Source organism: Mustela nigripes, chromosome 12 (assembly GCF_022355385.1).
Source record: "Mustela nigripes isolate SB6536 chromosome 12, MUSNIG.SB6536, whole genome shotgun sequence".
Lineage (NCBI taxonomy): Eukaryota > Metazoa > Chordata > Mammalia > Carnivora > Mustelidae > Mustela > Mustela nigripes.
The window spans coordinates 122023084-122046457 of record NC_081568.1 but is presented as its reverse complement, the minus strand read 5'-3'; the positions used below and the strand labels follow the sequence as shown (position 1 = coordinate 122046457).

The 23374-nt window shown below is 36.1% G+C and overlaps 1 long non-coding RNA gene across 1 annotated transcript in view; it reads left to right on the top strand.

Annotated features, from left to right (window-relative positions):
* The first annotated feature begins 407 nt into the window (after window positions 1–407).
* The window catches only part of LOC132028007 (uncharacterized), a 262344-nt gene continuing 239377 nt past the window's right edge, over window positions 408–23374 (top strand). Inside the window, exon 1 of the long non-coding RNA XR_009407311.1 lies at window positions 408–661. This is a non-coding gene — a long non-coding RNA (uncharacterized LOC132028007). The remainder of the gene's footprint in view (window positions 662–23374) is intronic.

Genomic DNA, 23374 nt, shown 5'->3' with positions numbered 1-23374 from the left:
TGAGGCTGTGGGAAGAGGGTAAGAAGAAAGGGGGTGAGGAGGACCTTAGACTTGGCCTTTAGAAGGATCTCACTGTGGATTATCTGAAGTTTTGCTGGATCGTTCTTAATTGGCCAATTTGCAACATAACAGTGGAAATTTCCCTTCCTCCCTGTGGAAGGCTATGACCAGTTGAGTATACCCTTTTCCCTGTGAAAGGCTAGAACCAGCTGGGTTGGATGTTTCCCCTTCTCCCCTGGAAAGCTAGGAGGAACTGGGCTGGGCTGTCCCTTCCTCTACAGGCAAGGCTAGAATCAGCTGGTTGGATATTTCTCCTCCCCCGTGCCAATTAGACTCTGACAAATCCCCAGAGGTTAGGCTTTGGTTAAATAGTTTCTCCTGAGGGCAGGCCTCATTTAGAACACAATATTCTGGAATGTATCAAAATGGTTCTCTCTCCCTGCCCGGCCTGAATCACAAGGGAATTTTTATTCAGTAATTACTGTGAGCATCCCCTAGAACTCTGCACTGAGACAATAAAAGTGTGGGGGCTTCCTGGGGATCGGTTGCCTTGCAGTTTTTACCTCACATGCTCCTCCATGCTGAGCTTTCAGCAACTCACCGGTTGCAGTTTCAGTTTCCTCCCCCGACGACACTGGCTTCTGTGAAGGTTTCTCCTGTGGTAAGTTGTGATAAAATTTGTAAAATTTGCCTCGTGACTTCATTTCTCTTGCTGATTTAAGAGTTGTTGGTCTTATAGTTTGTTTACCTTTTATTTGTGGCTAGGACAGAGTGGCCACTTCCAAGTTTCTTAAGTGCTGGACTAGAAACCCTTTTTCTTTTTCAGTAGTTGAAACACATAGTTATTACCTGATAATATGTAACAGTAATATTATATTATATTATACTGTAATATATAATATATTATAATGGTAATAATATAATATGTAATTAGAACCTCAAATGTACAAGTGAGTGGAATTAAAACTGAGTTAACTGGTTGTGAATTTGAAAGGTATATTCAAGTTTAATCCAAACTAGGATCCCAGAAGAAATCTTTTACAGTGAAACATTTTCCCTGGATCCTTTTGACTTAAGGTTGAAATGTTGTTGAATTATCATTTTTTTGGTACTAAAATTATAGTAATGATTAATAGATGCCTAAGTTCCCAAAACTTGTAAGATACAGTAATAAAGTAAAAAAAAAAAAAAAAAAAGTGTGTTCTTTAGGCAAAATGAGCCCCTGTTTATTTTATATGTAAACATGAGCAAGGTATTCAATTATTCTAAAATTTGGTTTCTCTGCTTTCAAAATGGAGTGACCTAAATTACAGTATTTTTTTGAAGGTTAAAATATTAATAATTTAAAAGATGCCTAGTACTTAATGCATATTTTAGTTCCCTTTCTGTCTTATATTAATATAGTGTTTCCCCAAATTTCCTAATGATCAAAGATACTGGTTTGCTTCTTAAAATTGAAATATCTGGGCTCTACCTAAGAGTTACTAAATCCCAGTTGTCAGTAAATCTGTGCTGGGATCCAGCACACATGTATTCTTTACAAAGGTCAAATGCGCTCGTTTCGGGTGAGAACAATCTGGCCTCTTCCATACAAAGATGTAGAATGTGTTAGCAATGGGGAAACTCCTCCAAAGTTGGATATAGTGAAAGATACGGGATTCAGTTGGTTTTTCTATATATTGGTTATACAAGAGTGTTTCTGCAGTTTAAGTTTCTTTGATGGGGTTTTGCTTACAGAAGACTCACATGAAAGTTTAGGCCATCTGATTATTTTCCGGAATAACAAGGGAAATGATTGTACTGCAGTGTCTACTGTGTAGTATATATAAACATTGCTTATCTACATCTTTCTTATTCCATATGAATCAATGATTGATAGTTACATAAGTACTAGATCATATATTTTGAAACAAAGAAAATGGTTTGTTTTAAAGTGTTCACCCAGCTCTATTCTGATACTTTACTTGAAGGAATTTGTATCTCACACATAGACACAAATGCACTAGTACTTTCTAAAATTCCAGCTCTAATGCTTGCAAAGTATATGACTACAGAACAATTATTTAACCTCTTATAGTATAAAATTTAATATTTCAGATATGGAGATCATAATAATTATATTAAAAAATTATTTAGAGATGTGCCTGGGTAGCTCAGTAGGTTAAGCTTCAGACTCTTGATTTCTGCTCAGGTCATGATCTCAGGGTTGTGAGAGTGAGCCCAAACTGTCTCCTTCTCCCTCTTCCCCTACAGCCTATGCTCGCTCTCTCTCTCTAAAATAATAATAATAAGTAAAAAATAAAAATATAAGTATTTGAGCACTAGATCAGCTTATGTTCTTCTGTACCTGGAATATTATAGATGAAATTTCTGGTCCTAAACTAGCCCAAATGCTTGAGAATAGATTTTGCCTAGAATTCTGTTGTTCAGCGAAGGGTAACTTCAAATTCACAGCTTTAAACTTTTTGAACTGTTCTGTTAAACATCGGGGATATCTTTTTCAGAATGTTTAAGAACCTCTTCTAATCGGAGTTGAAAGACATTTTGATTTCTGTTATATTTTCATACAAGTCTTTGAACAGCTCTTTCCACAAATTTGTTCATTTTGTATTTGCAAGATAACTCGGAACAGGAGTTAAAAATAACAAAAAAGAATTATAAACATATAAAAGTAAAAAAGGTAAAATGGGCAAATCTGAAAATTCTACTGTTTTTGAAAAGAAAAATATCACTATTTCATTAGTTCATTGAAAGTTAGTTAATTTAAAGGTAGTAAGCACATTCAAAGGCAGGAAGAAATGTCCTAAGCTTTGAAATAGCAGAGACAATTTTATGTATTTACAAAAAGGAAAATTGAACCAGTATTCTTATTATAAACTTATAAATACTCGTAGAAGTCCAGATAATACATAAATGGGAAGGCTGTTAATATAAAGAATATAGAAAACACATAAAATCTATGTACAGCCAATTCCTAATAATTGTTAAAGACCATGAAGAGCTAAATATAAATTTAATTTTATTATATATGCATGATATGTGTATGGATTTCTATAGCTATATACACATGTTTATATATCTCTCTCTATATGTGTGTATATATTTCCATGATATGATATAAAATGCATGATATGATATAAAATTCAATATTAAGATAAGCATGATATGATATAAAATGCAATATTAAGATAAAAATCCAAATTGGTGTGTAATTATACTGCTTTAACCCGCTCATCATGTATCATAGCCAAAACTCTTAAAATGTATAGAATAACAAAGTCCTCTCTAATAGCTACATATCATTTCATTTATTAGATGCATAATGCTTTAATTTTCTTTTTTTTTTTAATAGTTTATTTATTTATTTGACAGAGATCACAAGTAGGCAGAAAGGCAGGCAGAGAGAGAGAGAGAAGCAGGCTCTCTGCTCAGCAGGGGGCTCGATCCTGCTGAGGATGGAGATCATGACCTGAGTCGAAGGCAGAGGCCTTAACCCACTGAGCCACCCAGGTGTCCCCATGCTTTAATTTTGTTAACCACATGCCTATTTTTGTGTATTGAGGTTGATCTCAGGCTTTCTACGTTAGGAACAGAGAAGTGATGATGATGTTTCTTTATCTTGCACCCATCTTATCCTTTCCTTAAGATAAAGACATTCCCTGGGCGCCTGGGTGGCTCAGTGGGTTAATCCTCTGCCTTTGGCTCAGGTCATGATCTCAGGGTCCTGGAATTGAGGCCCACACCGGGCTCTCTGCTCAGCAGGGGGCCTGCTTCCTCCTCTCTGCCTATGTCTCTGCCTACTTGTGATCTCTGTCTATCAAATAAAGAAAATCTTAAAAAAAAAAAAAAAAAGACATCCCCAATGGTCAGGAAATTAGTTACTTGTATTTGTTTAAATAGGCATTGCATATAACTTTGATAAATTGGGTAACAGAGGGTAGACACAATTCAGAATATTATATATGATGAAGTATATATGGAATTGTGTTTGAGGGTGCAGTTGTATTTTAAAGAAAAATGTGGGAAAGATGATCACCCAAATGTGCATTATCTCCTCTGGGTGACAAGGTTTCTTTCTTGCAGCAGGCATTTCTTAAACTTATTTATTTATTTATTTATTTCAAATTAAATTAATTAATTACATAAAATATTTGTATGTATAAAATCACACTCAAAAGCACTTATAATTTGCAGGATTAGAGAAACAAAGGAAAACAGAAACATAAATCAGTGAAATAAATGTATGGGAAATGAAAAAAAGAAACAAAACCTAGCTTCATTCTAAAAATTATACACTAAAAGATGCTCAGAATTTTCAATATAATAGTTTTGTATATCTTCAATAGTTTAATATGAATTTATTTTAAAATACTTACCACCAGCCTTTTTCTCCTTTATTAATTTATACTTGTGCTTAAATGGTATGAGTAAATTTCTCATACTTGGGTGTTACTAGTCCACTTAAACTCTGCAATTTTGTGAAATGAAGTTTTTATTTTTCCCCTCAAAATAGCCCAAATACAGCACTGGGGTAAAAGAACAAGTAGTAGGCATAGTGTACAAATATTCTGTCTCAAATGCTCAAGGTAGACTTACACAAATGTGACCATATAGGTGAATCATGGCAGTATGGAGCACACGGAAACACTAATACGTGAAACATCCTGCACTTTTTATAATGTTAAAAGCAGTAACGCATGCATACTAATGGAATGCATTTTAACATACGTATGAGCTAGCTGAGTACAGGATTCCTGAACAGCTGTCTTTTCGTAGAGACAAGGCCAGGGTGTGTGATGGGATGGTGGCACTGGGTACCCAATGGTCAGATGGTAGATAGGAGATATTTTCAGATGTAGCTTTGATTTTGTACTACGAATTTTCATTGTCAAATTTATTAAATAACTAAGAGTGTGCCATTAAAGGACTGGTTATAAATACGTGACAAGAACCTACGATTGTGAGAAAATAGGAGATCCAAAAGAGAATAGTCATGTTTTATGATTTTAATTTGTGTTTCAATGATTATTATTGAGTTTCACATCTTTTCAAATATTATGTGACCCACTTTCATTTTCTTTTGTCTTTTGCCTCTTTATTGTTCTTTATGAGTGTCTATTCTTTTTTGGTCTTAATAATTCAGCTTTTTAGGGGCACGTGGATGGCTCAGTCATTAAGCATCTGCCTTCGGCTCAGGTCAAGATCCTGGGATCTTGAAATCGAGCCCCACATCAGGCTCCCTGCTCAGCGGGAAGCCTGCTTCTCCCTCTCCCACTCCCCCTGCTTATGTTCCTTCTCTCGCTGTGTCTCTATCAAATAAATAAATTAAAAAGTTAAAAAAAATCAGCTTTTTAAATGGAGGGTCCTTTCCTAATGTTATTCAAGTACACTCTTGAAAAAAAATTTTTTTGCTCCTTTTGCAAAATAAGTGAGATGGATGCTTCATTGTGATTTGAAAATCATTGGCATGGATATGGCTGCTTCTCTACTAAGAACACATAACTATGCTATATCTTTAGACATGAAACATTTTTTTTTTAAGATTTATTTATTCATTTGAGAGAGAGACAGAGCACAAGCAGGGAGACAGGCAGAGAGAGAGGGAGGGGGAGAAGCAAACTCCCTGCTGAGCAGAGAGCCCGATGCAGGACTCGATCCCAGGACCCTGGGACCATGACCCGAGCTGAAGGCAGATGCTTAACCCACTGAGCCACCCAGGTGCCCCAGACATGAAACAGTTTTAAAGGTACTTCAAGTTAAATATTTTTGTTAAATTAAAAAGTAGTTAGATGCTTGCTTCAATCCATCTCTGACTCTGACTTTTGTATATAGGTTAGACATTTGTGTCTTAAAAAAAAAAAAAAAAAACCAAAAAACAAAAATAAAACAACTATCCCTGCATCTCAAAAGTTTTGGAAAATGCTAGAATATTTTATCTCTGTCTAGCCATAAGATATAAGTGGAATTTAAACTCGATTAACTGCATTAATAAATACTAAAAAGGGATGTTGCTTTTGAACTACCTAAAACTATTTGTATCACAGTGGTTTTAATTTGTAACACAAGCAGTCATATATGTTTCCATAGATAGAACTCTATAGAGAAAATAAGATAGGACATTTACTGAAATTAGAATATTTATCAAAAACAAATTGCATTTTCTTATGTATTCATTGAGCTTAAATGTTAATGAAATTCTCTTTCAAATTATATCCACAAGGCGAATGTTAGATAAGACCATGTTATCAAGGATTAAAAAATGATTGAATTGCTGGTTTTACACTTAATAATCTGGAACAGAGATGTAGGTCAATGGGGAAAAAAGGGTATTTTAAGATGTTACTGTTGCTTGGATAAAGTGATAGTTCATTCAAAGAAATAATCAAACTTGTGCACTCTTGGGGGGGAAAAAGTGATTTCTTTTCATCCTAAATGTCAACTGAACTATAAAGGGTGACATTTTGAATAAAGGAAAGTAAGGATAAAAATGCTTACAAAATGCTTATCAAATAGCACACTATGATTGCTTAGACTAGGCTCTTAGAATTCCGATTTATTATATTTTCAAATGTTCCAGTTTAGTTTCATTCAAAATGCCTAAACATTCTTTAATAGAATTATACTTTTTCGCATAAGCCTTCTCGTGATAAAAGCCTTGGTAAAATGGAAGCATGGAAACTTCTACCACCAGCCACCATCTGTTCTGATGCAAAAACCACTTTGCAAATTTCTGACAGTAGTAACGGCAAATTCTGGTCTAGATGAATTTGTTTCCCTGAGAGCAAGAAAAGTTCATACAGTGATACTGGATATTTTTACATGTGGATATTTTGCAATATGCTCTTTATTTTTTTAATTCACATAAATGAAGATAAAGGAAATGGGCTAACATTTAATTCATCAAAGAAATGGTGTACATGAAAATAGAGAATTCTCAAAGCAGAAAGTGTACTTTATTCTTTGTGTAACTCCTGGGATACATACCAAATTCATTCATCGCCAGATAGAAAGCCTATTGCTTTTATTACAATTAAAATAAATTTTGCCTGAAGTCATTTATTATAATTTTTTATCAATATTAAAAATGTATCCATTCTCTTAAAATATATGCATCAAAACCTAGTTATTAATGTCTCAATCCAAAGTAACCAAAATAGAATTCTGTTCTAGGGATGATAAATCACAATAATTCATAGATAAAGACCTGTGGAATGACAGAAGAAAATAGAGCTGCGTAGATATTATTCAGATATTATTCACAGATATTATACTCAAAGTGTGTCTATTGACGATCACTTTTGGCTTCCCAAGTGTCCTTCTGATCTATATTGGATTCTTTCACACAGATGGAATCTTTGATCCACTCAGCTGTCTGGTACTGTTATCACCCGTTTTATTGGCAATATCCTTGTTATCTCATTGTGAATATATATATAACTTAGTTGATTAGAATCTCCTACAATTTGTTAGCAGATTTTATCTACATTTTATTCAGAATCTCGCAAAGAAAATGGAAGTGGCTGTAAGGATTTAAAGAGAAGGAATGTACTATAGGAATCTAGTATAGGTAGTGGAGATAGGAGCACTGACTGCACAGATAGTAAGATTGTTGAGAAGCCAAACAGTGGATGGTGCACGACCCCAGGAGGTAGTAAGCTGCTGCAGGAACAAAGGGAAGCAGTATTTCCCAAAGTTCAGGTCTGGAGTCCGTGGAAGCTAACACCCTGTCTGGCTAGAGAAAAAGCCATAATCGAGATGTCCTTGGAAGCAGAGAGAGGTCCAACACTGTGTATTTTCTCCTTCATTATATCCTCCAGGATCTTGCCAGTGTTTCCAATTGCCGGGAAAGCTTGAAGCCAGCTGATCTGGGAGCGTAGGAAACTGAATGGCTCAGCCGCGTGCTGGGTCTCACCTTCCTTATACCTTCGAAACTGGCTTGAGTTTGATATTTTATGAAATACTTCCATTATATTCTAGTTTTTTTATAAACACAATATGATGTCTTGGTATGTCAAATAACATCAAATTATTCTCCTGAATGGTTCAGTTCACATTGTTTGGGTATATCTCGTCAAGACTTAATTTTCTACCAGGACTATAAAGTGCTGTTTAACAGCTGAAGACCTTGAAACCCCAGGGATGTTTGATATAATTCTCTTTTGGAATTTGCTAGTACATTCATTTACCACAGCCATTGTAAGCATCATTAGATCCACGGGATTCCTAAAAACTGAGTGTCTTTAAATTTTATATAATAGCTTAGAATTACTTTGAAATACGAGCCTCTCCTTTTCTGGGTCCCTTTCATGGGTTCCTTGATATGGACTGGAGCCAAATGTATAAATCCCTAGAGATCCAGCAATCAATGCAAAAATCTAAACTTCATTTTAAAGAAAGGGTTCACAGATGGGATAGGCACTTGAAATTTCACAGGATTTATCTGATACTACTTATTCACCAAGTCTAACCACTTTGTGTGTCATTTGTACTATTGGGATTCAACTTAAGGGTGAAGATCGAGGAACAATCTGGTTACTGACCAGTTCTTTACTAAAATTCCTTACTGTGTACTTGGATCATATCAACTTTCTTTTATCTAGTGAAGAGCAAATTGTCATAAGTCCTGAAGGAGGACAAAGAAGTCAAAATAATACTCTAACACTATACCAATAGTTATGAAGCTAGTTTCTTAAAACACTGGACTAGAAGATAGTTGGTCTTAGGGAAGAAAGTGTGCCTATTCCAAACAGGAGAAAGGATTGACTTGTGATGAGAGATCTGTTAGGCTGTGATGGGGAGGTTGAAAACTGTGCACATGAGGATGACTTTCCTAGCACAGATTTTGTAGGGTTTCAGATTGTTGTAGAGTTGAGACTTTCTTGGTCTCTTACCACTAGTGCAAGATTTAAAGGGCTCATGTGATTAGGTCAGCCTACATAGATAATCTCTTTTGATTAACCTAAAGTCAACCAATTAGTACCCATAATTGATTCTATAAAATCTTTTACAATATAATGTATAACAACTTATTGCAGTTACAGATTTCACTCATGCTAAGGGGAGGAGATCATAGAAGGACAAGGGTAGGTAGGGTCATTTAACTACTGTAGCTATCATAGTTTCATTCCCTTTTGCCATTTTAAGGTAATGTTACAGATACTTCCCTTTTATATGTCTTTGAAAAGGCTCACTGCATAAGAATTTGTATTCTCCTATTATCATGGGCTTTTCACCATTTTCACTTGGTGCACAGAGACTACATGCCTCTGGATGTCAGCATGACAAAGTTCCATGACATTTTGAGAAGGTTGATTCTGCCTGGGATGAGGGATGGCACATCTTCAAGTGTCAAATATCCACAGGAAGATTAGGAAGGGATTTCCCCAAATAAGATTGGTTTATTTTAAAATTGATTTATCCAGTCTCTCCTGACTGGCTACTTCCATTATTGTTTAGGAAGAAGCCAGAAATGAAATGAGATTTTTAAGAGTTGCATAGAAGTAAGGTTTTCCTTGAAAGAGATACAAACCAGGGACAGCAGTATCTACTTTTGGACATAGGTTTTGGTGGAACATTTTTCCATCTCCTATATGTGACCACTTGGTGGCCATACATGGTTAAAACGTCCTAAGTTGATACAAACACAGCTGATAGTTGCTTTTCTTTAAGATTCCTTAGCTTGTCAGAAATCCACTTACTGTAAAAAGGGGAATCCTGGCACTGATACCAAAATATTTTCATAAACTTTCAGGTAATAGTTTCCTTATACTAAAATAACTTCTGTGCCTTTAAGCTGAGAATATCCTTTTCTTACCCTGGAGACATAAGGGCCCTGGAAAAGATTTAAAAGGGGGCCCAGTGCCGTCATGTATTGAGTACAGAATTAGAAAAGAGAAGGGCCTAGAGGTACTTAGAAAGTACATAAAAGGACCTCGAAGAGTATAGCTGAAGGGAACAAAAAAAAAACTTGAGAAAAATTTCTGTTTGTCTTATGTAGGTCCTCAATTATTGGTTGAACATCTCACACATGAAAAAGTTAAAAACAAGACAGCTCCATGGTCTAGCCTCAGTTGTCATAAAAGGAAGTTGTGCCACTACTACAGGAGGTTTCATTTCATTTTTTTAAAGATTTTTATTTATTTGTTTGACAGATCACAAGTAGGCAGAGAGGCAGGCAGAGAGGGGGAAACAAGCTCCCCGCTGAGCAGAGAGCCCGATTCAGGGCTCAATCCCAGGACCCTGAGATCATGACCTGAGCGGAAGGCGGAGGCTTAACCCACTGAGCCACCCAGGTGCCCACTACTGGAGGTTTTAAAAGAAATGTCTTCCCACCATCCTCCTGTGATCAGTGGCAATCGTGTTCTTCAAAAATTTTAAGAAGTTACAGTAGACCACCCTTAAAATTTGGCAAAGTATTCAAGACATTTGGTAATAGGTTTATACTACTGTAACTCAGATTCTTATCTTAAAAGTAATGATTTTGATTAGACCAGTGTGTCCATTTCCCACACATTTAAATGTAGGACAGCTCGTAACCATATGGTCTGACAAAATACACATTTACTTTTCCCAATTAGATACTTATGAGTGTTTTTTCAAAGCTTGCATGAATCGTTTAAAATAAAACCTCACTAGTTATTCACTAAAGCTATCAAATGAGCCCCCAGATTTTGCTTAGAATATGTCCTTTTACTCTGGCTAGCAAAACCAAAAGCGGTGCAGGATTTTTCAATAAAATAAAGACAGAGTCAGATGCTTATTCATTGAACAACCAAGCAAAACAAGCTGGATAAGCAGAATTACAGTGCAGAGCCAAATCGTAGTCACACAGAAGTGAGACAAAGAAGCCAGGGATGGCAGAGCTCCCAACTAGGTGGTCCTATTTTAGGCAAAACCCAGAGCTGGTGAATAAAGTCTATTATTTCTTCCTATTTTAGTTCCATAAACACAGAACAAAACAGATTCCAATTCCATCAGCAAATTAGGTAAAGCTGGGCTGGGTGGATTTTACACGGGCAAATGGAATCTTTGAGAGAGGGTGATAGAAAGCAAGAGGGCCAAATCATTTTGAATTTTATTTTAATTTTCTATTTGGCTACAATAAATTTCAAAGTATCCAAGACAAATAAATTAGACGTTCTAAGATCAATTTGAAATTAGGCAAAAGCATGCAAGGCAGAAGTTCAAATTAAAACCAGCCAGGAACAACTTAATTTGATAAAATCATTTAGAGTGTTAAAATTCTAACTCCTCATCTATTGTATAACAGTTCTGTATAACAATGTGTCACAAATACTTCATTTTCCAAATTCTATTTTACCTCACAAATAATTATAGGATATTTTCGTTAAAAGACTAAGTTCCTTTGAAAATCAGTGTGTGGTTGTGTGTATGTGTTTGTGGTTTTTATGACTTTATCAGGGTTTTTCTCTGTGGGCATAATAAAATTTTAAGATTGTCTCTCCCCCACCAAAGTTAACCTTAGCATGTATATACATCTTTAAAAGTAGGTATTTTAACACAATTACAATCCTAATTTTTTCTACCATTTAAATAAAAGAAAGGTTAGATAGGGTGGCTCAGTGGGTTACGTGACTGCCTTTTAGCTCAGGACATGATCTTGGGGTCTTAGGATTAAGCCCTGTGCTGGTCTCCCTGCTCAGTGAGGAGTCTGTTTCTCCCTCTCCCTTTGCCCCTTCCCTCAACTCATGAACATTTGTGTTCTCTCTCTCTCTCTCCCTAATAAAGAAATAGAATCCTTAAAAAAAAAAAAAATTAGATATATTTTAATTTTTTTTTAAAGTTAGATATATTTTTAATTTAAAAAAATTTTTTCAACTCATTATACTTTCCAATTCCGTATCATTGCATATGGCAAGATTCCATTCTTGTTTATGGCTGAATAATACTCCATCGTGTAAATACAACACTCATCTTGAGGCATTCATCTGTCAATAGACACAAGCTATTTCCATAATTTGTAAATAATGTTGCCATAAACATAAGGGTGCATGTACCTTTTGAATTAGTATTTTTGTATTTTGGGGCAAATACCCAGTAGCTCCATTAGTGGATCATAGTGTAGTTCCATTTTTAATTTTTTGAGGAAACTCCATACTGTTTTCTAGAGTGGTTGCATGAGTTTGTGTTCCCATCACCAGTGCAAGGGGGTGCTTTTTCTCCACAAACTTGGCAATACTTTTTTCTTGCATTTTTGATTTTAGGCATGTGTCAAGTATGAGATGATACCTTGTTGTGGTTTTGATTTGCATTTTCCTGATGATGAAGGATACTGAGCATCTTTATGTGTGTCTGTTGGCTACCTGGAGGTCTTCTTCTTCTTCTTCTTTTTTTAAAGATTTCATTTCAGAGTGTGAGTAGGGGGAGGGAGAGGGGCAGAGGGAGATGCTGACTGCCTGCTGAGCAGGGAGGCCAACTCAGGACTGGATTCCAGGACCCCGGGATCATGACCTGAGCCAAAGACAGATGGATGCCTACCACCAGAGCCATCCAGGTGCCCCTGGATGTCTTAAGAGAAATGTTTGTGTACATATTCTGCCCATTTTTTTTTAAGATTTTATTTGTTTATTTGACAGACAGAAATCACAAGTAGGCAGAGAGGCAGGCAGGCAGAGAGAAGGGGGGAAAGCAGGCTCCCTGCTGAGCAGAGAGCCCGATGTAGGGCTCCATCCCAGGACCCTGGGATCATGACCCAAGCCAAAGGCTTGGTTCTTTGTATATTTTAAGTTCTTTGTATATTTTGTATATTAACATTTTACCAAATATGTCATTTGCAAATATTTTCTCCTATCAGGAGGTTGACTTTTAGTTTTGTTGATTGCTTACTTTGCATTGCAGAAACTTTTTATTTTAATATAGTTCTAATAGTTTATTTTATTTCCCTTGTCTCAGGTGATCTATCTAGAGAAATGTTGCTATAGCTGATGACAGAGACATTACTGCTTGTCCTCTCTTCTAAGATATTTATGGTTTTAATCCATTTTGAATTTATTTCTGTGTCTGGTGTAAGAAACTGGTCTAGTTTCATTCTTTTTTTTTTTTTTTTTTTTTTAAGATTTTATTTATTTATTTGACAGAGAGAAATCACAAGTAGTCAGAGAGGCAGGCAGAGAGAGAGAGGGAAGCAGGCTCCCTGCTGAGCAGAGAGCCCGATGCGGGACTCAATCCCAGGACCCTGAGATCATGACCTGAGCCGAAGGCAGTGGCTTAACCCACTGAGCCACCCAGGCGCCCCTAGTTTCATTCTTTTGTATGTTGACACCATTTGTTGGAGAGCCTTTCCCCATTGAATATGCTTTCTGGTTTTTTTGAAGATTAATTGACCATATAATTATGGGTTTATTTCTGGGTTTTGTGTTTTTTTTTTTTTTAAAGATTTTATTTATTTATTTGACAGAGAGAAATCACAAGCAGACGGAGAGGCAGGCAGAGAGGGAGATAGAGGGAAGCAGGCTCCCTGCTGAGCAGAGAGCCCAATGTGGGACTCAATCCCAGGACCCCGAGATCATGACCTGAGCCGAAGGCAGCGGCTTAATCCACTGAGCCACTCAGGCGCCCTGGGTTTTGTGTTCTATTCCAGTGATCTGTGTATCTACTTTTGTGTCACTACTATACTGTTTTGATTCCTGCAGCTTTGTAATAGAACTTGAAGTCTGAAATTAGGATATCTCCAGCTTTGATTTCCTTTTCCAAAATTGCTTTGGCAGTTCAGGGTCTTTTGTAGAAAAATATAAAGACTCCAGTAAAAAAACCTACTAGAACTGGTAAGTGAATTCAGTAAAGTCGTAGGATACAGAATTAATGTGTAGAAATTGGTTGCATTTTTGCACACTAACAGTGAAGCAGCAGAAAGGGAAATTACATAATCAATCCCATTTACAATTGCACCCAAAATAATAAAATACCTGTGAATAAATCTAACCAAAGAGATGAAAGACCTGTGATCTGAAAACCAGAAAACATTAATGAAAGAAATAGAAGATGACACAAAGAAATGGAAAGACATTCCATGCTCAAGGAATAGAGGAACAAAGACTGTTAAAATGGTTTGGGAAGAACAGACTACCCAAAGCAATCCGCATATTGAATGCAACCCCTATCACCTGAAATACTCAGCAAGAGAGAATGAATTTTCAAGCTAACTTTGGCCCAGAGCACTCGTCCTATTCAATGGGCTATACACTGATTTCTTTATCACCCACTTCCTTGCTTTGTTGACAGAAGTTTGAAGATTAGCCATTGTCTTATGGTCTGAAGAACATCTTTATAAAAAACAAACATTGATGGGGTGCCTGGGTGACTCAGTGGGGTAGGCCTCTGCCTTGCGCTCAAGTCATGATCTCAGGGTCCTGGGATTCAGCCCCACATCTGCTCTCTGCTCTGCTTCCTCCTCCTCCTCTGGCTGCCTCTGTCTGCTTGTGATTTCTCTCTCTCTCTCTGTCAAGTAATAATATCTTTAAAACAAAACAAAACAAAAACATTGACATAGAGCCAGAAAAAGTTGTTGTATTTCATTATTGGTTATCATGGGAAATAATAAAATATAAAACCAATGCCTGAATAATTGTTGGTACAGTGTTCATTGGAACGATTTTTAAAAGGGATCTCGGTGAAGTCCAGAGCAATGCTATTGGATTTGGGGTTAATTTTGAACATTTGGTTCATTTGTTTCTAACTCTGCTGCAGACTATATGTCTTTGAAAGGATAATGGTAAATATATAATGAGCTTCATGTGAGACAAAGGGCAATAAGGCTGTTTATGGAGATGGATGCCAAAAGGAGTGTAGTCAGTGACTACTTGACTAAAAACATGGCAGTTGGGCAGAGAGCTGATGAAACATGAAGACAGAAGAAAGGCTTGTAAATGTTTGGAAGGAAAGTTTCCCAGAAAAGGTGAGCGCAAATTCAGCGGTGGAGAACTATAATAAACTTGGCAAAATCAAAACCACTCAGCGGGCTGTTAATGCTAAAGATGGCTTGAGAAGAATGATGCATGATTTGATTACAAGTGGACCATTAGTGCGTGACAGATGTGCTTAAGCTAACAAAGAGTTCTTGCTAGTACCTTTATCTCCATTTAAGTTGAAAGTTCTAAACATTTGCAGAAAGTTTCTGGAAAAATCTAACTTGGAATGTTAGGCTATATTTCATTATAAAAATTATACATAAATCCCTGAATTCAAAGTATACCACTGGAAAAATATCTAGAAGTCTAGATGAGATTTTTCATCTCTTTCCACATTAAAAAAAATACCCAATTTCCTTTTATTCTTCTTGTAATCCTTATAAGGTTACTGACTTAGATGAAGATACTTTGGTCATTCTTTAACAAACTATCTTCAATGTGATTTAGAACAGATTAAGGAGTTTTTAAATTTCTGTACATAACAAACATATTTGTAAGATTTTTTTTTTTGTAAAAAGGACAAAATTTACTCCATGATAACATGATTAAATGAAATAAATATTTAAAAACTCCATAAAGGCTTTATTTTTACCTTTTTTTTTACCTTTAATTATATTATATATTTGGATCTTTACTTTTTTAAGAATAATCTCAAAATTATAGAAGAGTTACAAGAATAGTACTGAAAAAAATCTGTTTACTCTTTACCCAGCTTGCTTGCATGTTAACATATTATTGAATACTTTCTCTGTGTGTGTGTGTGTGTCTGTGTGTGTGTGTGTGTGTGTGTGTGAATGTGTGTTTGTGCATGTGTATATAACATTATGACCCATTTGGGAGTAAGTGGCAAATGTAATGCCTTTTACCCTCAAATGCTTTAGTGCATGCTTCCTATAAAAAGGACGTTTTATGCATAAACACAACAGTGATCAATTGTACACAACAATCCCTTGTCTGGAGACAAGGGCAGCTATTTAGAAGAATGTTCCTTAACTAGGGTTTCTCTGATGCTTCCTCATTATCTGATTCTTGTGATCCTTTCACAAGGATATCCCAAAAGCATTTCTGTGTTTCTCTTGCCAAATTTAGATCTAGCGACACACAGATCTGAATCTTGTCAATATGGTGAGGTTAATTCTGCTGAAGTTTGCAGGGCCAGGTCGTTTCAACTGTAGTTCACAATTGTTTCCCTTTGTATTAGAGGGGAGATATTTTGAGACTGAGTAGATAAACTGTTGTTGATCTTTAACCCATTCGTTTTAGTATCTATTGATGATACCTGCCTGAATGAAGTATTACTAGTAAGTTTGCAATACAGTGATTGCAAAACATGTCCTATCTTCTATACTTAGCATTCCATTTCAAAGAAGAGCTTTTCCTTTCTCTCACTAATTGATTAATGTCACTATAAAATCAAGGATTCCTGTTATATTCAATAGATTGTAAGTTATTTATTTCAATACTAAAATCCTATTGGATTTGGTGCGTGAAAGCTCCTCCAACCCTCTTGTGTGTCCTTCTGACATACCCACTTCATTGAGCATTTCCTTTATTGTTGAATATACTACTCTTACTTTATTCTTTTTGTTTTTTAAGATTTTATTTATTTATTTGAGAGAAGGACAGTGAGAGAGAGAGAGCATGACAGGGGAAGTCAGAGGGAGAAGCAGACTCCCCTTGGAGCTGGGAGCCCAATGTGGGACTTGATGCTGGGACTCCCAGATCATGACCTGAGCCGAAGACAGTTGCTTAACCCACTGAGCCACCCAGGCGCCCTCTTACTTTATTCTTTAGCAGAAGCTTGGGTAGCCTCCTCTTCCTTTTCTCTGTCCCATTCCTAGAAAATAGTCTCTCTAAAGGAGCCCAGTTTCCTTTCCAGGGTTTACTGAGTAGAAACAAAGTATAAACAAAGCCTTAAGTGTATTCAGGGATGCTGAGGTTTCATTGCTCCTAAAAAATCTCAGCAGACAGAGCTAAGGGGGAAAACATACGTATCTGCATAGACACATATGCATATAAATGTAGTTGTAGGTCTGTATATGTATGTATATCTCTATGTCCATATCCATCTACCTACCTATCTAATATATTGTGAATTCATAAAGTGACATCCAAATCCAGTTCAACATCACAAGGTTCATTCGGTCTTTCCACTTTTCCATATATGTATCTTTCTTCTCTGACTGTGAGAAACCTGACTCCTTATATTCAGAATACATTAAAACTAACAAAAATCACCGCAAATAAACCTTTTAAAATAGAGCTCAATATCTGCTTATAGATTTCTTTTAAGGATTTGCATATAAAATCTTCATCAAACGTTAGTTGGATCAGTTTCTTTATTCCTTTCGATGTGCTTATGTTAATTTTTTAAGATAAAATTTCATTGTTTTCAAATTTACAATTTTTTGGCTATCTCTAGTTTTCAGGTATTAATTTAAAAGTCAAAATTATTTTGAAAATGAAAGAACAAGGGTCAGATTTATCTTCGTTTGCTAACCAAAGAGAATTGGACACAATATATAAGCGAGCAGTTTCCAGACATTGGAAACAGACCAGGACAGTAACATCTAAGGGCAGGGGAGAGATATGAGCTGATTCCTATAATTGCCCCGGCTTGCTTCTAGGATACAGTGCAAATGTAATTAGGAAATAACTTGAGGTTTGGGAAATCCAAGGAGTTATATTTTATGTGACAAAATGACAGATAGGGAGGATTCCTCCCAGAGAGATCAAATTGTCCTGCTTCCTGATTTTTATCTTGCTGACTACTGAATGTGTTGATATTCCTACATATAAACTGTGTTCTGGGGAAGCCTTTTACTTGAAAATGATTAAATCTTTCAGGTCTTGCTTTTGAGATTTTCCAAGTGAGAGCCATCTATGACTAATTATCCCCCATTATTAAAGGAAGCGTGATGTAGATATTTTACTCAAATGCCCTGTGTATTCTGAATTTTTCAGTCTGTCTGGTGAGACAGGCACTCTTTCTAGCCCTGCATGAACATTGGGTACTGTTATTCTTGTCCTTTTGGATGGTTCTTTCCCTGGCTTGTAGTGGTTTTCTCATAGGAATGCAGCGATCACTGCAAATTCTCGAATGAGACTCTACACATGCCTGTGGTTCATTCCCTGCATGGCGCATTTTCTCCAACACTCTGTCCGAGAACTCTCCAGCTTCTTTAGTTTCCCCAGATTTTCAGCTCTGTCCTTCTAGCCCACTAGGTATCAGCTGGGCTCCTGCTCTCTGCACTGTACCTGGAAACTCCGTATACTGAGACAAGATTGTAGCGTTCACTTGGATCCGTTCCCAAATCTTATGGACCCTTTTGTTGCCTGATGTACAGCATCTTGCTTAATGTTGTATCATGTATCTGTCTACTTTTTGTTTATTTCTGGAAGGAGGGTATATCTGGTCTCTGCACATCATTACTCAACATGCTATCTGGCATCATTTGCCTCTAGCAATCCAATGCTTTGCATTTGGATTTGGTCACTCTGTGCAGTGTCTTGTCTCGCTCCAGATTTCAAGTTACTCGGTTGCCCTGTGGTCTCAGATTGCTTCTTTAAAGGGAAGTCTTAACTTGACATTTTCCCAGTGGGAAAAATCCTCTTTTCATTTTGCACATTTCCTGACTGAAATCAGAAGACTATAGTAATTGTGTCAATATATGTATGTAAAGAAAAAAAATCCTGTTCAAGGAAGAGACAGCATAATGGGTACTTAAGATGAATGAGCCTTACTTTCTTGGAAATTAAACAGAGTATCTAACATCCATCCTCTTGCTCTCTTGGGAAGTTTCTATAGAGCTAGTAGAAATTCAGGAAGAGTGATCTGTACTAATAAATCAGGCATAGTGTTTAATTAGTACCCACTGTAAATAACTTAGAGTGACACACCCTTTCTATAGTGTTTTCATATTAGCCCAAGATAAAGATATTTACCTTTTGATTTAATGAACTGCTGGAGTGTATTAACCTTTGTAATATGCCAGTTTCTTCTTTTTAATTGAATAATTACTTTAAAGGATGTGGTTTTATTCAGAATAATGAAAACAATAGAAGCACTAAGTACTGTTTTAAAAATGTAATGATAGCACAAGTACTTTATGACCAATAAAGAAGATGGGGTTAATCCATTCATGAGTAGGAAAACAGCAATATTTGTTACATATTTGTCTCCTACTCCTTCTAATTAAATTTCCAGGAAGATAAAGGAAAATATAAAAGTAGATTTGTAGCATCTTTGGAAATTTAATGAAGATCACATGAAAATATTGGGAAGAAATTTATGTAACTCCACTGCTAATGTGCTTGAGTTAATATATAAAATCTCTAAATGCTGTTACTAAATAATATCAGATGTATGTTTGGATCTATCTTAATAGTAACTGAGAAAAAATTTTGTACCACATCCAAGTGAAAATTTTACTTGGCACTTTGAATTTGCTTCTATGCATTCAAATTTGAAATAAAAAGTGAAAAACACTTTGTTTTACAAAATCAATGAAAAGTTAGTAGCTTTGATCATATGTAATTTGTGAATCATGAAAGTATATCTAGTATATAATTATGAGGGTTATAGGAGTCTAAATGCTTTATTTTAATATATGTTTCTTGTAGGCTCAGTAGTAGTAAATTGTTTTTTCACTTTAATTCATTTTTTACGATTCTTTAGCTTTTTGGCTGTAAGAGTATTTTGTGGTTTTAATTATTATCAACTGCTTTACGATAATAATTTATCTTGTTAATTTTTAAATAAAAAGTGTTGCTATGTGCTAGTTTCTTAAAGACGTTTACATAGGTAATTTATAACCACCATTCCTTTTTCTTCACCACTTGCATAGTCTGTATGCACTGCAGTTAAGGTGGTGAATCAATTTTACTGAGGTAGACCATAATTAAACAGAGCAAGATGCAGCTAAGACTGCCAGATCTTACATATGGTATTTCCAACACCTGTTAAACTATTTGAGTAATATGATTAATATGATTAGGCTTCACATGGCAAATACCATTTCACCAGCTTTCCATTTTAATATTTTTTATGTGTGATGGGATTTCCTTTCATCACGTGTTCTTTATTATAACTTTTTTTGTGATTTTCCCCCCAACTTTTTAAAATCAACTCATGCAGATTCAAAATCCAGTAAATATAAGTGCAAAAAAAGAATTCTTAAGAATCACATAGCAGCACCTGGGTGGCTCAATTGTTTGAGCATATGCCTTCACTTCAGATTATGATCCCAGGGTCCTGGGATTGAGTCCACATCAGGGTCCCCTCTAGTGAGGATCCTGCTTCTCGCTCTGCCTGCCAGTCTCCCTGCTTGTGCACTCACTCTCTCTCAGATAAATAAATAAAATCTAAAAACAAACAAACAAAAGAATCACATAGACTCTAGGGCAAGGAGGGATCATTTCTGGATTGATAGTTACTCTGTAAGAAAAAAAAAAAAGTCTTAAGAGTAAATGGACTAGTTTTGAAGATTCTGAAAGTCTGGATTATGGATCAAATTATTGTTAAATATAAGACTGCCATGGACAGTGTCTTTGCTCTTTCCTTGCACCTCTCCATAGAAATGTTCACTTGCGGGGCGCCTGGGTGGCTCAGTGGGTTAAAGCCTTTGCCTTTGGCTCGGGTCGTGGTCCCAGGGTCCTTGGATTGAGCCCCACATTGGGCTCTCTGCTCAGCAGGGAGCCTGCTTACTCCTCTCTATCTGCCTGCCTCTCTGCCTACTCGTGATCTCTTTCTCTCTCTGTCAAATAAATAAATAAAATATTTAAAAAAAAATAAATGTTTACTTCCTAGTTGTTGGAATTAATTCCTTTGTCTTTATTATCGGACCCTTTTCTATTAAAGGGCAGTTCGTGAAAGTTCATGAAAGCTTGTGTCATTGTATAATTGTATAATTCTAAATTAGACTCCTAATTCTAATGTGGGCTCGTAGAGTTACCTAGAACAAATGGGCTTACTTATAGGAACCTTAGTTACCTTAGATTATTAGGTAAGTGAGTTAGTGTATCTTAGGATCCCAGGTGATACTTAGAATGTCATAGTTCTCAGTTAGAGTTGACTAGTTCTCCTTCCTCCCAGACTTCCCTGCATGGTTTGTGCATACTGTGAAAATCCCAGCTCATTCTACCAGTAGTGAGGAAAGAAGCAAGGTTCGTTCCTCTTCTTCCCTAGTCTCAACTGATTCAATCTGTTCAAGATTTTCTATTATAAAGCATTTGTCTTGCACACTTTCCCTAATATTTCCCTGGTATTTACCCTTCAATCAAATCTGTCGGTTTCCAGGTTCATGTTTCTTCCATGAATCATTTTTAGTGCCTTGAAATGCCTATTAACAAATTCAGACCTCATTGCAGTAGGACTTTTAAACATGTAATTCATTTTGCTTTGTACTTTAATACAGTGATTATGTTTTAAAATATTTCTATCTTGATATTAAAGACTGTATCAACAATAAGATGTGTTCAAGGTATAGTTAAGTGATGGCATTATGTTAACACTTAGAAGTATATACCCATATTAGATACTAAGCAGATATGCTTTTATTACGTACTAGAAAACCATTTATTTATCTCCTATAATATAGGATGCTTTCATACCTTAAGAGCAATAATTTGAGTTATAATCATACTTTGTCATCAAATGCAAAATAAATTTCTTAGAAGGGATTTTTTTAAAGATTTTATTTATTTATTTGACAGACAGAGATCACAAGTAGGCAGAGAGGCAGGCAGAGAGAGAGGAGGGGAAGCAGGCTCCCCGCTGAGCAGAGAGCCCGATGTGGGGCTTGATCCCAGGACCCTGGGATCGTGACCTGGGCCGAAGGCAGAGGCCCACTAATTAGTAAGGTTAGTAAGACATGGATCTTTTTTTTTTTTTTTTTTTTTGTAAGACGTGGATCTTTACAATCTAGTAGAAGTGTATTTAGTCAAGATTCTTTTGGATACACTTACCCAGAGAGCAGTTCAAATGTACTGGTTCACCAACTAAGAAGTCCAAGAACTGGTGCAAACTATTTCTATATAAGGGCTCCCCTTTTCTCCCTTATTTCTCAGTTTACTGGCCTCTCTCTGACTTCATTTTCAAACACATTCTCTCCATGTGGTGGCAAGATGGCCCCTAACAGTTCCAGACTTGCCTTGTCCTTAGAGTTCATACTCTTAGAGAAGGAAAGACCTACTCTCTCCCAGAGTTCACATGTCAAGACTGATGAAGTGACTCTGTTTAACCCTGCCTGGGTGAACAGGCAATGAGGAGAGAGAGAGGGATTTCCATTATCAGTGTATAATTGTATAATTATATTATACACTGGTCATACACTGCCTGCTATTACCATTAACACCAGAATAATATGGGATCAGGAAAGGGCATTTTTCCAAAAAATAGAAGAATGTCTTTGTTTGGTCAGACAAAGCAACAGATGCCCAATTAAGATGGGGGAAAAAGGTGTGTATTCAAAAATTTTGTTGAAAACCAGGTTATATGTAAACAGATAATCCAGGTTAATATGCTGATTCAAATTGATTCTTTTTAAAAAGAGTAGAATGTATAATCTGAACCTCTTTTCAAACTTCAAAAACTTTTTCCTCCTGAAAACATGAATCCAAGGTCCCTTGGGTATTTCAAAAGGTTCTTACTAAATATGAGATTGTGAAGTAAATATATTTTGTGATGGTATGTAGATGTGGGTGGAGATAGGTTATACATCTTTAACTCCAAGAAAAGGCACCCACTGAGTCACCCAGGTGTCCTTCTTAGAAGGGATTTAAGGGGATACACAGTCAGTCCTTCCTCTGTTACTGTCAAAGTGGGACAATAAAAATAAGCTTTCTACGCTCTCTGTCCTCAGAAAACTACAAAGCACTTGGTCTTGGTATGGTGTAACATGGCATGGCGTAGTTACTGGGGTTCAATCACAGCTTGTTTTCTGCAAGTGTTCACTAATGTGCAAGTGAATGTCCAGGTCACTTCATACTGAGTTTAGAATTACATAGGGCTTTTTGATCCATACAATGATTATTCATCAATTTACCACATTTTGAATATCTTATAGCAATGCCTATATCATAATAAGGTAATCAGGCTCTATTTTTAATCCAGCCCAGGACTGCATCAGAATAATCTTTTTCAGATCTGTGAAAGAGACGGTGAGGAAATAGCTCTCATGAAGGTTTTCACTGTTGTTTCATGTTCCTCTTTCCACATTCTCTTAGACAATTATTTCCTATCCCACTGGGGCTCCCAAAGCCTACTCCCAAGACCTACCTTGATGTTTTCAGTATCTCTCTGTAGTACAATGCTCAATTTCAGTTGTTATTCATTTATTCCTCTTTATTTTTTTTAATGAATAATATCTTAGTTCAGGCTACCCAGATGCAGGACTTGAGGTAGAGTTTGAGTAAAAACATTATTATTATTATTATTATTATTTTTG